At 32.3% G+C, this 15,041-nt stretch overlaps 2 long non-coding RNA genes across 18 annotated transcripts in view; one reads left to right on the top strand and one right to left on the bottom strand.

The window, feature by feature from the left end:
- LOC118186613 (uncharacterized) overlaps positions 1-15,041 on the bottom strand; it is a 746,791-nt gene that overhangs the window by 384,169 nt on the left and 347,581 nt on the right. The window contains exon 1 of one of the 2 annotated variants that reach the window (XR_015042524.1): positions 5,148-5,279. The exons of the other annotated variant lie outside the window; for it this stretch is intronic. This is a non-coding gene — a long non-coding RNA (uncharacterized LOC118186613). Of the gene's footprint in view, positions 1-5,147; positions 5,280-15,041 lie in introns of those variants that run through there. 2 annotated transcript variants of the gene reach the window in all.
- LOC118197774 (uncharacterized) overlaps positions 1-15,041 on the top strand; it is a 465,671-nt gene that overhangs the window by 177,007 nt on the left and 273,623 nt on the right. The gene's annotated exons all lie outside the window — the stretch shown is intronic.

Consider the following 15,041-nt stretch of genomic DNA (forward strand, 5'->3'; position numbering starts at 1 on the left):
TTTATTATTAAACAGAATAAATTATTTTATTATATGTATTCCACATCTACTGTTTTGCTCCATACAGCCCATTCACCATTGTTAGATCATCCTCCCCTCTTTTCCAAAATTCGAAAAATATATATACATTTAATCAGATTAAGTATTTAAATAAGGTTTTCAAGTATTTTTATAAATTAAATAAAAAATGAAAAAATATAAAAATGTTGATAAATACTTTTAATTTAATAAAAGTAGTTTTTTATATTCAGAAACTTAAGAAGCAAGAGCTAAATAAAATATTGACGTCATTCCTCTCTTAAAACTATGAAATTCCCCTCAAGGGGGATTCCCACTTTGGTTAAGAACTCCTGCTCTACGTTGAAGCCACCCAGTCGGCTTAGTAGTTAGTGACGCCCGTCTGTACCGATGTGCCTGGGGTTCGAATCTCGAAGAAGACATGAATATTTGTAAGAGTATAGTATCTCTACGCCAAGAGGAAACTCTGAATACTCAGGGAGCCAAAATTCCACTCGAGAAGTTGATGGCAGGTGAACAGGTGACAGCAGAGTCCGGACACCTGGATGGCTTTCATAGACTATTCGGTAACGTCCAGAGATTGATGGCAGTGGACAACAGAGGCAGGAGAAACTCGAACCGCCCCTCTGGAGTCATTTCTCTGAAAACTGAGGGGGAACTGCACATTTTGTGCGGCGGAACTATACCTACAAGACCAATGGTGAAAATCTGTTGTGCCGCCCACTTATATCTGTCCATGTTCTACATTGATGATACAGACGTTCTAGAAGTCATTAAACCAGGTAAAATTTGTACTGTGTGTAAGAGTACTGTACTAGATATATTTTCCGTTAAAGAACAATATGGGAATGAAATTTTTGTAAACATAAAAAATATATAGTTTAGATTAGTGATTTCAGTAAAGAAATAAAATAAAATGACTGAATTGAAATTATTTTTATTGGTAATACTATTTTAAAAACGAGAACGCTGTTATAAGTATAAAAACAACTCATTTACCTTAAAGCAGATAACTAGACCGGCTATGATCATCTATCTGTCCAAATTGTATTTTGTATTTATTCTGGCGCCTGCCCAAGAATTTGAACAAGTAAGAGTCAAATGAAATACCATAAGTGCTACAGTATACTTGTATCTTTCAGTTGGCTCATGTTGTCTTACCTAGGATCTTACCATTCCATTTGTAAAATCTCACACTTTTGAATAACATATACCAAGTCAGGACTCTGAAATGAGCTAAGCGATTTATCGCTACATCCAGTAAGATAACAGAGAACGTAGGAAGCGTGTAAAAACCCTTTTATTAAGAACTCAAATAGTTGAATAGAAGGCACTCCTAGTGCTTACAGAACCACCCAGCATTTATGGCGTAGACTCAAAAGAAATGAATTTAAATTTAAACTAAGTCTAGATATTATTTTAGCCATACGCTGCACAAAGTATTTAATGAGTAAGTTGGCTCAAACCAATCCTAGAGTGATAGCACTATTGGCAAGAATAAAACAACGCCGTAGACGGTAATGCAACTATAAAATATCAACAAGTAACGTGGCCTTCAGCGGGTGGAACACGTTCTATTCTAAGAATTCTAAAGCCTCTCTTTAAATATTATCTGTTTCTACCTCATTTAAATAAGCGTGAGCTAAAATTCGCATTCTGGCAAGAAAATGGAGCCGGAGAAATGACAGTGTAGATTCTGAACATAAAATAACTGGTTAATTTAAATAAATATCTTTCAAACTTTTTATGGATCGGTTAATAAAATTTAAGATATCAATAAATGTCATAAAATTACTGTCGCAGTTTATCGAATGTATAAAATAAGAGATGCGATTTTATCTGGCTCCTCAGAAAACTCGTGATTCTTTAAGGCTATCAAAAATAACCAACATAACATTTTGGTCTACATTTCCATAAGAATATCTTAAATTTTATTTACCGATTCATAAAAAGTGTGAAAGGTATTTATTTAAATTAACCAGTTATTTTATGTTCAAAATCTACACTGTCATTTCTCCGGCTCCATTTTCTTGCCAGAATGCGAATTTTAGCTCACGCTTATTTAAATGAGGTAGAAACAGATAATATTTAAAGAGAGGCTTTAGATTTCTTAGCATAGAACGTGTTCCACCCGCTGAAGGCCACGTTACTTGTTGATATTTTACAGTTGCATTACCGTCTACGGCGTTGTTTTATTCTTGCCAACAGTGCTATCACTCTAGGATTGGTTTGAGCCAACTTACTTATTAAATACTTTAATAAGGTCTGAAGGATATTGTATTTAGTATTACATAGTGAAAACCCAATAGCGTTGCTAGAGCTTTTACCGCCTGGGGGATCCCTGAATTTGCCGGCCCTCTTTACATACAAACAAATAACTAAAAAATGTCAAAATGACATATAGGGAAAGACATTAAGTTTATTTTTGAAGAAAGTTTCTAATGCCAACATTTTAAAAAAATGTATAGTTATTATTATTAGCCCAAAGGGGCAGTTTTGCTCACAAGGACTATTAATTTCATTTTGACATTTTACATCGTCCACTATAAAACGATGTCTCACTTTTCAAATTGGTACCACGAAATATTAGAGCCCTGAATTATATTTAAAGAAATTAAATAATGAAAAATCTACATGACTGTATGTATGTGTCTCGCACTGTGAAAAAACAACGGTACCTAGAGATATCAAATTTTGAATAACGTAGTTCTCCGCTCCAAGATGGGCATCTGGAAGCCCTAATTTAAAATTTGTTTTATTATCTCTTTCACATATTGTGAAACTTTAACTAATTTTTGATTAACAAACTCAACGATTTCAAAGCGAGCAATGGCAACACTGTACGGAGGGCGGGATTATCTCCAGAGCGCAAGACTGTATCGGAAATTCTAAAGATATGCTCTTTTTAAATTAATTTGCGATATCACTGTTGAATTGAATTTCATTGTTTAAGTGCGAAGAACATGATATTTAATAAATAAAGGTAACGTACAAAACGTTATAAAAACGCTCCTTTGAGCGTAATATAAAATCTGAAAGCTTTCATATTTTGTTTTCCTTTCTTTCTTCCCCTGCTCTCAAAAGTATTGATGATTTCGTAGAGTTCTAATCCGCAGTTGATAGTACAGAGAGATTTCTTAAATGCAAAATAAACATTTATAGTTCTTAAATATTTTCTAAATGATTTTTATTTAGAAAACTCTTCTTACAACTAGCAGCGCTTACAGAATTTTTGTAAAACGTTCGTAGTAGTATTAAAATATTTAAATCTTTGTTCTGGAGACTGCGCTTTAGAACAAACAGACTTCAAAAATTCAAAAGGACTGCTCTTCCATATTCATGTTTCGTTTTCCCTGGCAATAACGAAAAAGAAAAAAACTGAAATATTTCATTCCTAACGAAGGATTCTTCCTTATGAATATCATCGTAATGATAATTTAGTTGATATATATAATTTTCATTTAAAAGTTTCAATGGAATAAAAAAGGTATAACAAGAGTAAGTAGCTGTTGAAATCTCGTGGTGATTTCTTTGAATACTTTATATAGAGTAAAACCTATTTTGCTTACTCAATTTAATTCGATATGCAATTCAGAATTTTATTATTCTTTATGTGCCTCGACGATCTACGTGATCAATCCCTATAAAATAATGTTTCTTTTAAAAGATGCAGTCCCCCAAAATGTTTCAGGATAAAGATACCGCCCGTAGAGAGGCAGCATGGGGTGGAGCCCCTTTAGTTACTACCCGTACCAGTTCACCTCTGTCAAAGAGAAAGCTATTCATATTTGTCTTTCAAAAAACATAGGGAATAATAATTATATCCAATAAAATTCTATCCATCTTTTGAGCTTGCATTACCTTTTGATGTAAAATTTAAAAACTAGGTTTCTGTTAGTATATATCTTTTCTGAAGAATACGTCTGCTCGAAGGAAAAATATCAAATATTCTCCCTCTGCTAGAACTGTTTTTCTTAACTCTCCATTTCAGTGTATTGAGTAAAATGTTTTAAAATGAAACTTGTATGCCTTAAGAAAACCATTTGTAATAATCTTCGAAGCAATGTTACAGTTTTATCTCGCCCTAGTTTTGAAAAGGAAATTTTATTCAAAGATATTACTTAGTTTTAAAAATCTGTTTCGGACGAATTCTGCTATATTTATTACGTTTCGACTTCCGTAGCAGTAAGTGATTATAATGTCTTTATCGGAATGTCTTTATGAACCATTTTGTAAAGAAACTCATACTCACGTAGAACTTACAGCACTTGGAAAAAGAATTTGATAATTTAATGGACCTTGTGTTACGATTTTCGATGCTAAATTTTCTATGCTGTGTTCTATACGAAGTTGCTTACGTTGTTTCGTTAGAAGAGTAATTACGGGTGTTTGCTATATGTGAATAGGAGAACAATAATCTAAATATTCATCACCTTCCGCATCCAAGATTTCTAAATATGCGTAAGTGTGTAGAGGCATTAGGTATTTTTCGAAGCAGGCAAGATGAAAAATGAGCAACGCCTTTGCCGGAAATCGAACCGCAGACCTCTGGAATACGCGCCCAGGGTGCAGACCACCACACCACGAAGAAAGCGGGAGAAATATCTTATAAGTGCATTGAAATTTTCTTCAATCAGCGCAAGATATCAAATTTAAAATGCGAATATTATATTTGAATGTGATAAACTTTTGAAAAATCCAGAAAGATTTTGAAATACGGCATTTTATCATCATTTACTTTAGAAAATTCCTTATACATATAATTCAAATTCCGATTGGAAAGTTTCATCATGATTTATTAGATGAAATTTTAGTAGGAACATTGTCTCAATACACGTGGTATAATTTTTTAATTTATTTTTTGAATTACAACTGTGCAGTTCTTATCAATGCCAAAAATATAAATAAATAAATAAATAATAAGCGACTTAATGTATTTCTTAACAATATTTTTACATTTTTCGATGACAAAATATGATTAATAGGATGATGCTGTGTAAAGGGGCTTAATACTGGCGAAATACATGAACAAAAATGCTTATAAAGAATGGCGTATTTCATGATATTATTAAGCAATATAAGGCTTTAATTTAGAAATCGGAAAATGGACATAAATGAAATAAAAGTACCTCTTTCAGATGTTAACAAAAAGTGTACCTAATAAATGCACATGTAGCGTATGTGCACTTTTCTAACAGCTGAAGAAGTGCTGTTGTTTTCAACAATGATGTTTCAGAAATGGCACCGCAGTACGTTAATTTAAGCCTTCTATGACTGGTTGTCTTATTGCTGCTAAGCACAGAATGTCTGGCAATAGTTTGCCTGCCAAAATAAATTTAGAAATGTTCTTTTCGTTTTTTGAAAGCGGAAATAAATGATTCGTTTTACCTTGTAAACGACACATGCTGAGTTACCAATACAATGACAGAAAACAACTCACCCCTATTGTCTACTTTTTTAATTCCAAAAAGCTTAGAGCGTTTGCAGTCAGCAATTATTTACGAATCACCAATTACTTCCTTGTTGAGGAAGGGTTTAGAAAACATATTTTGATTTTATATTTCATGATCATTAGAGATTATATCAGACTTGAATCTAAATTGTATGAACGTAGAAAAATATCACAAAAAATAGTACTTTGGCAGAAATGAAATTTTAATGTCTTCCAACCCGACGTGTAAAAACTGAAAAACAACTTTATAAGTATCAATTTCGCTTAAGTACTTAAGGTTCAATGCGTGTAATTATTTCAGAAAGAAAATGGAAATTAAGTTTTATTTGCGACTTACGAAAAGTAAGTTGCTGTACTCTTGCACCAGGGGCGAGCTATAGGGAGTTCAGGGAAAACTTCCCGAAGCGCGGAAGTCTAAGACGCTACTGTGTTGCCTGATATAAATGGTTTAAGGAAGATGAAACATTACTCATAATTGTAGAATTCATGCAGGAAAAAAATGATAAAGTCATAGGAAGAAAATATTAAATAGCACTCTAAAGAATAATCGGAGGATAAACTAACGGTAGCTGTATTAATCTAAACATCTTAATCCCATTGTCTTTAGCTTGTCACAAATTCCTAATTGTTGGAGCTAATTCTTTATTCTACTGCATAAAAACAAGGAATTTTCATGTACCTGCAACTCTGTACAAGTAAATAGCTGTGCCCAAAGACCTTCACATGGGTTCTAGCAGCTTTGATGAAAGTTGCTGTCACATGGGTGTCGACACATTTGTGACTTTATATCACGGCAACCTCGTGTCTTGACGAGCGATGGCCGACTTGAAAAAAGGTGCTGGCAACTTTGTCCAAGTTGAACAAAACCCCAACCTTTATTCAAGTTGAACCGTCTGCTCGACAAAATGAAGACCTTCCCATGAGCGTCCCAGCAGTCTTGATGAAGATTGCTTTCTTTGTGAAACTGAACTTCATTACAGTACTGGCATTAATATGTCTTGATACAGGCGCACCCTCGCACCTTGCCGAATTATGGGTAAGTTGAAAAAGGTACCGCCATTTTTTTCAAGTTGTCCGGCGCAGTACAGCCGAACTCTATCCACGCCTTCTTATGCGTAATGTTTGCTAAAGACACTTGACTGCATTTAAATGTTTCAAAGTTGCCCAATAAATATTTGTAGGAAAAATATGAAACGTTTTCAAAAAACGCACTCTGGATACAGCCAAATAGTATGTTGTGTGATCAATCCAAACTGAGATGCTGATATGGAAACATCTTATCAGTGGATTTGACTGTAAATTAAATCCTAAATGACTAACATTGTTCTTTTAGGATTTAATTTACAGTCAAATGACTAACATTATTCTTGTAAGAGAGTAAACCTAACTCTTGAAACTGCAGCGGGAGCCTGCCATGCTGCAATTTGGTTTCCTAAAACATACCATATATGTTTAATGAGAAAAAATTCCGATACGTATGCTGAAAATCCAACTAAATGGCATTTTCATTTAAAGGTATCTATGAAGTAGTCTTGAAGAGGAAGACACGATCGTCTATTAGAAGCTTCTGGGTCTAAAGCCCCCAAACAAAAGTTCGAAACGTTGCAAGATTTTTATCCAATTATAAACCTCTAGCTCTCAGTCTGCAGATTGGTGCAGTCTTCTTATCGTGAATGTTTTCCAAAGAAGCATATTAAGTCCTTGAAAATTGGAAATCTGCGTATTTTAGATCTCTGGATGTAAAAATATGTCGAGAAACACAGTATTTAAATTGATCTTTGAATTATCTGCGAAAAGAAATCGTCTGATTATTTGTGCTTTACTGGCGGTATATACGATACTATCTTAAAGGTCACCTCGTAGAGAAAGAAGAGGACATATCATATTAGCTACCTTACTTTCGATAAGCACTAAGTTTACGTCACGAAATGGATGCTACAAAGTCAAACATAGAATGTCATGCAAGTCCAGATGATTTCGTCTCACTAATGCAAATTAGATAATCTTTTAATGTAGTATTTTTCGCTGGATAAGTCTGACTTCTCTGGCTAATACTTCCAATAGCTTCTCATAAATCACATAAATCACTTTCATAGCCTTAAGACAAAGATTTGCAAAGTATTTGAGTCTCTGAAAAGCTTTGAGTCCGAATGGATAACTTTCAGTCTATCTACCACTCTCGACCTTTGGTCTTCAAATGAATGAGTTTGAGACATATTAATCAATACTCAAGTGCTTAGCATACTGACCTACATATTGTTGCTTGCGTACGGGTTCGTATTAATTTGAATGCAAAAGTCCGATGAAAAGAGAATAAAAATTTATTATTATCACAACAAATAAAACAAAATGCTTAAATTTCCACAGAATATGCGTACAATACTGCAATATCTCCCAGCAGTTACCTTTTAAACTACTCAAATGTTCAGCAGTTCTGAATTCAAAACATAGAAAGCTAATCCGCGAATTCGCTACAGTCAACAACAGCAGTTTTCTAAACAAAACTCATAAAACAACTTATAACGAATTGAGAGGTTTTCATACCACTTATATAAGCTTTTTAAATGCATGAGAATGTTCTAGCAGTTTCTCGAAATCAAAAAAATATATTTATTTATTTAAATGTTAAATGCACGTGCTCTTGTATTTTTAACTTTCCGGCTTAGCTTTCGCTTAATATTCGTCACGCGCTGCACTACACGGGGAATAAAACAATTTAATTTATAATTCGACTAACATTAGCTATTTAAACACCAAATCCGTCACAATATTATTTACAGCCAGAATACATAAGAGATCACGCATCTGTAGGACATTACCGCTTGACAGATGGAATTTGGCCGTAATCCTCCACAGTTGGCGGTGAAGATCCGCGAAGGCATCTTTGCTTATAAACTTCCATTTTATTCACAGTTTAAGCTGATACGAACAATTGGATGACAACTTGGGCCAGAATCTATTTAGAATTATTCTTCGAAATAATCGATCGTTTTTCTAGACCAACTATTCTCAAACAAATCATAGAAAAGAATTAAATGACATGCATTCTAAGAAATTACAGAAAAAATAATATGAATCCACCAAAAATGATAAATTTTAAGCAAAGTCTTTTAGCTGTTCGTAACCACAAAGTGTTAAACTAGAGTTTTTTCTCTCTCAGTTCGCCAAAAAAATAAAAGCTTTGTGGATCGAATTTTCGTAGGCTTTGAAACTGTGCTCCTCATAGCAACGAAATTTCATAGCGGCATCGACGAAAAACATATAAATTAAAAACACTATAGTCAGTCGAAGAAAATGGTCTTGCCACTTCGATTCTGGGATCCTAAGAACGTTGTGTATTACAAATTTCGTCCAAACAAAATCAAATATTCAACAAGTACACAAAATATACATTATGCCATGAACTCTTAAAAGGAAATCCAGCTTTGCTGAGTAGGCCAGACATAATATTTTCTCAAAAGTTTTCAGTCAAGCTTCTTAAATAAATTCGATATTTGAAATAACGTACAGCAGTACTATACATTATTTTTAGAAATCATAAGCAAGTAATTTCTTTTATACAGATGGTTAAGCACAGTCTATATATATACACACAATCACTTTTAACAGAGCATGGTAACATTAAAATAAATAAATAAATTAGTGATTTTTTTTATGTGTTTTATTTATTTTACAGTTTTCTTCTCTCAAAATGCAAAGGAAACATTTAAATGTTAAAAAATAATATATATATTATTTTTAGAATAAATTATTATCAGTTTTAAGCAAAAGAAATGTTGGATTCTGTAACTTACTATTTAAAATCAAAATGAATTCTTTCAAAAGGCTGCATTTTTTTCTTTCGAAAGATCGAAATTTTGTTTTCAAAAGAACAGAAACTTTTTCCCTGCCTTACTAATAATTTCTTGAAAGGATGATATTGAAAGTGCTGTAGCTTGATCTAGAAATATTCATTTTAAGATAAATTCCTACGCATTAAATCATCAAATAACACGGAAACCTTGTTCATAAAAGTCGTAGATAATAATCATTTTGTTATGACAAAGTATGAGAGGGCTATCTGCCTAAGGAAAGAGATGCCTTTATGGAGGACTTTCTAAAAGAAACTGGATCGTTACCACGTTACACATCGGGAACACCACAAAAACTCATATGCAGCCAGCTCATTCCCTTGGAGTCGAACCCAGGTCGAGCTACCAGAGTTCGTGGACTTCAACTGATCGCCCGCTCGTAGGTGATAATGTTTATTTAAAAATTAGTTATTCCTTCACTTCAATTGCCTCAAAAATGGCTTAGGAAATATAGAAAATTTTATTTTTTAACGGGAATTCCCATCTCCGAACCAAGCTTTCAATCATCATAAATAAAAATAAATACAAACTTTTTAAAAAGCGAAATTTTTTAAAGTTTTATTTCTTTGTTGCTATTTATTTGTATTTTATTATAGAGCATTCCATTTGCACTTGGTTTTATTTTATTTTAACAGTAATATTTGAAATAACGTACAGCAGTACTATACATTATTTTTAGAAGATCATAAGCAAGTAATTTTAAAAAGTATTTGAATTATTACTTTAACTGCTATTAAATTACGCTTCAATGCTATTTTTACATCATTTTAAAAATTTATTTAAGAAAATTTTCTAACACTTTCTTTACTTTTTCATTGTTTATAATTACAGTGGTAATTTAATCTGTATTGTAATTTTGGAAAAAAGCAAAAAGTAGATAATATATAAATGAGAAAGCGAATTATAAATCAAGTTACTTTTCATAATTGATAGATTTTTTTGGTCTATTAAACATTTTAAGATTCCTAAATCAATGCAAAGATATTTTCTACAGATTTAGCAAAAACACATTTTTATTAAAGTTATTGAAACAAAAACAGCAATATTACGTGAATTCAAAATCATGTAGGGTCACCTTCCGATTAACTGAATAATACCGCGGACGACATCTCCGGTTAACTCAAACTCGCGGTTAATCTGATGGAAAACAAAAGCGCAAAAGAAATATAATCCATTATATAAGTAACAGCAAAATATTGTTAGCATATAATATACAGTTATACAATTTATCTATATTTTCAAGCTGTTTATTCTAATACTAAATTCATTTCGTTAAGTAAATTAAATCGATATTCAAAACAAAAATAATCCACTTGACGAAGGATAGGGGACAGAACCTGTTTACCTCGTATATGTTGGTAGGTTCCGCTCCCCGTCCATCACCTATCTAATAGAGGATAAAGCGCCGCAAGAAGCGTAATACGTATTAGAAAACACTATTATCCTACAAAATATTAGATATTGTTGTATCTGCTGTGCCCTGAGCTATATTGTTACTCAGCGTAACACAATTCTTCTCCGAAAAGCATATCCATAATCTTGGATAATTTCTATATTACATGGTGATAGTGTTTCTTAATTAGGTATCTGCTGAATGCTTGTCGAATTGTTGCTGTTCGAGAGCTTTATATGGAGCTCTTCTATTATTTGGCAGCTTGTTAAGTAGTGATTCGGTGTACTTTGCTCAGTATGTATACAAGGATCAGCATTTGAAATCCCAAATTTGCATAAATCTATCGGAAAGTGTCCATGTCCTCTGATGCAAACGGTTAATTTAAGAATGGAGATCTTCTGGTGGATAATTTACTTTTGTATGTGATAATGTGTGCATATGTCTTGTTCTAAGATGTTTTATTCTTTGTCATTCTTGCTGATGTTGAGTTCATGCTTGATTGAGGTAAGAATATGGTAGGGGACATACTGAACATCGGCTTTTCTGTTATTAGCAGCCTACTTTGGGAGCTTGTAGGCGATTCCATTGCTATTGTTGCCTCATGTGTACTTGGAGATTGATGTGATATTGCTGCAGTCTTCATACGTCATGTTGGATTTCTGTTAGTGGTAATGTATACATGCTGTCGACGATGGCATATAGGGTGGATATATTGTCGATGCAAAAAACATAAATGTTTAACAATTTTTATATTTTGGAATTCTTTAAAAAAAGATAGTATAAAATCATTTGGGTAATGCCGTAGTTCAACGAAATGAACTGTAAAGAACTTTTTAGAGAGGGTTGGAGCTCCATTAATGATAATTGTATGCAAAGTTTTAAACCCTAAAAACTTCTTTAATATTTAAACTGGTTTAAATTTTATCATCTTTTCCAAATCTCTTTCCCAATTTTTTTTTTTTTTTTAAATTAGAAGGCAATATTTGGGTCAGTCGGGAAACTTACGCAAAATCTATAAAATCTGATAACAAATCTGCTATCAGGGAAACAGAAAATACAAAGAAACACAAAACTATCTTGAAAACAAAAATCTCATTTTCTTGACCATAAAAGGTTTCAGTGCAGTTAATAACGTCAAGAAATTCATGCCTACCAATTGCTGAGTGGAAAAGACTGCTGAATATTTTGTACCTTGTTATAATCGATTAACCAAACAAAGACGTTTATTGCAAATAACATGATGAGCGTTGTGAGATTGCTTCCGTGTAAAATAGCACACTCTGCGCGTATTCGAGAGGTCAAAGTTCGAGTCCCGGGGAGGGCATTGCTCATTTTTCATGTTTCCTGCTTCAAAAAAACCTATTGCCTCTACAAGGTATCAAATGAAAAGCTATCAAGAAGGGACATGGTTTTACAAAATTAAGATCAAAATCATAGAAAACAAAATATTTAATATTTTTAACATCGAAAAATATCTGATTCAAGGACAAAATTAACCTGCAGGTTGTATTACACTGATAAGTCAATGGACATAACCAACTAACTAAATGGATAAATTAACAAACAGACGACAAGCCTAAAGGGAAATAGAAAATCCACATAACCAACTTACAAAGCCCTCATATTCAAATACGTTTGGTATAAAACATATAATTGCCTCTTAAACGCAATATTTACGAAAGGTGTTACTACTGGATACAAATATCAGAAACTGTAGGAAAGAGAAATTAAATTCAAAACTGTTATAACACCATTCTCCGATACTTGTTCTTACAGGAATAAATTTTTCCCAAAAAAATCGAACCATTTTTTCGTACCGGTAACAACATCTAGTAAAAGAATAATTGGGTTAATTGCAGGAAACAACCTGCAATGAATGGTACTCAAATAGCCCTTCTAGATCTTATGATTATGCCAAGTGAAGCTACATTAAAGACCAAGTTTACAAGGATGTCCCAATATATACAGACCTTATGCAGAGGTTACGTTTAAAACAAAATTTACAAGGAAGTCTCAAATTCAGCCGAAGAGGTAAACATTTGCTGCGAAGATCAAAACTACAGATTCTGATATAGGAAATAATGAAATATTTCAGTTTAGAACTCTTCTCGGCATAACTGTTCTTGAATAAAATAAGCATCTTGAAAGCATTAAACTCTTTATTTTTTAGCTAATTCAAACTGATTTTATTTTCCGTAGTTACTTTAAAAACTGTAATCTTTTACCTTCTATCATGTTATTCAAGTCACCTTGTAAGAAGAATGTTTGTAATAAATATTTCACCTTGATAGCAAGTGAGCTAGCTATTTTGCACTCTTATATCCTAGCTGGCTAGACGGAATTCTCGTCTGCTAAGTTATCATCCAGACAGAAAAATGCTAATCGAAATTTGCTAAAATGCACTACAGCATGTAAAACTAAGTAAATTTTTTAGGAAATTTTGCGACTGGTAGTTTCAAAACACAATTCAAATATAGCTTATTTGCACATTTTCTAGAGACTAACGACAGTTATAATCAGATATAAGTAGACAAAAAATAGAGTTACGCTGTTGGACTAGGAGGAAGTAAAAACGTCTAATGCTAAATGAATAAAATGTCGTGGATTTTATAGTCCGTATTTCAGCGCAGGGTTCTGCTTCAGAATATGCTTCGCAAAATGTTTCGCATTTTATAAATACTCCAGAAATTTATTCGCATACTTGACGTGAATTTCGTTAATGGTCATACGGCCGTGAAAATGTTTTTGAGGGATTGCACATGATCCCTCAAACACGCATTAGTGATACATTTACTAATCAAACAACTGTACTTCCGAAATTTTGTGAAATTCACTATAATCTGTAAAAATCGAAATACATAAAAAGTATGACGTGGGAAAAAAATATTTATATTTCGGTTCCAGTTGCATTTCACACTTGGAAAACTGGCAATGGTATTAAATTGTCGGAAGAATTTAAAAAATAATGTAGGAAAAAATTTAAAATCTGAAAGGTTTCAGATCTTAACGGTCGTCCAAAAGGGTTTGCTATGGTTTTTTACACTCTCGCTGTGCTCGCTGGCTACCAGTCTGCTGTTGCACTCAGTCCTCCTAATCCATTTCTTTTTGCCTTTTTAGCTTTATTATTTTAAGCTCCGTTTACTTCGCAGTTATACCATACACAATTCAACAGCAAAATCACAAAATATTTAAAAGTAGCACATATTCAGTCTCGGGCTTTGGGAGTTAAAAATGTTTTATTCCGTAAAGTGTTGCTACTACTCGGTTTCAAATCGTTGAGTTTGTTAATCAAAAATTCATTAAGTTTTAAAAAATAAGAAAAAATAGTGATCATGAATTAAATGCATTTTTACTATTTAAATCAATCCGAGTCAAAAGTAACAAATATTTTTAAGAGCTGCATCTTTTGTTTCCAACTATTTAGATTGTTGATCGAGACAGATTCATTTTGAATTATAAATATCTTACATTTTACCGAATGCAACAGACTCAAATGAAAAGTGAAACACTGTATTTATAATGATTCAACGCCAAATCCCCTTTTGAGACTAATAGCCCTTTTAGGGTAATGAACATGTGTAAGTAAGCTGAATATCCGAAAGAGAATAGTTTGATGAAGGATAATTATGTGATAAGAAATTATTCAATGAAATTGTGTATTTAGAAAAATATAAACTATCTGAAAATTAAATGATTGAACGATTATGAAACAGAAAGGGAGCGAAATGGAGCACAATCGTACTTTCGAATCTGTAACATTTATAAATTATTGTGAACTAATTTTTGATTAAAAATACATTGAAACCTTTAATGGCGACCATTTTTAATAGTTGGTAATATTTATGAGAATGTAAATTAACACTGATACGGAATATCACTGGTGTAGTCATCAGGGGCCGGCGCTAGTTATTGTGTCGCCGAATGCAGTCTCCACATGTACTGAATTCTGTTTCCCGGTACTTCCTTAAATTTTAAAAATCTATATAAAATATCTTGTACAATGGAATAAAAAAATGTCTTGAAAATTAAAAATAATTCAATAATTAATGATAATAATAAAAACTATAGTATTGAAAATATTAATTTTAAGCTATAGCAATTATAATTAAAACATTAATTTAAAAATAAGTAATAACTTTTAAATAAATAATATAATATTTTTATAGTTTAATAATGTAAAATAATACACATAAGGAATAATTCAAATCTATATAAAATATCTTGTACAATAGAATAAAAAATTTCTTGAAAATAAAAAATAATTCAATAATTAATGAGAACAATAAAAATTATAGTATTTAAAATATTAATTTTAAGCTAAATGATA

This window comes from Stegodyphus dumicola, chromosome 8 (genome assembly GCF_044657685.1).
Source record: "Stegodyphus dumicola isolate Sdum_Otavi_A_Nest chromosome 8, ASM4465768v1".
Lineage (NCBI taxonomy): Eukaryota > Metazoa > Arthropoda > Arachnida > Araneae > Eresidae > Stegodyphus > Stegodyphus dumicola.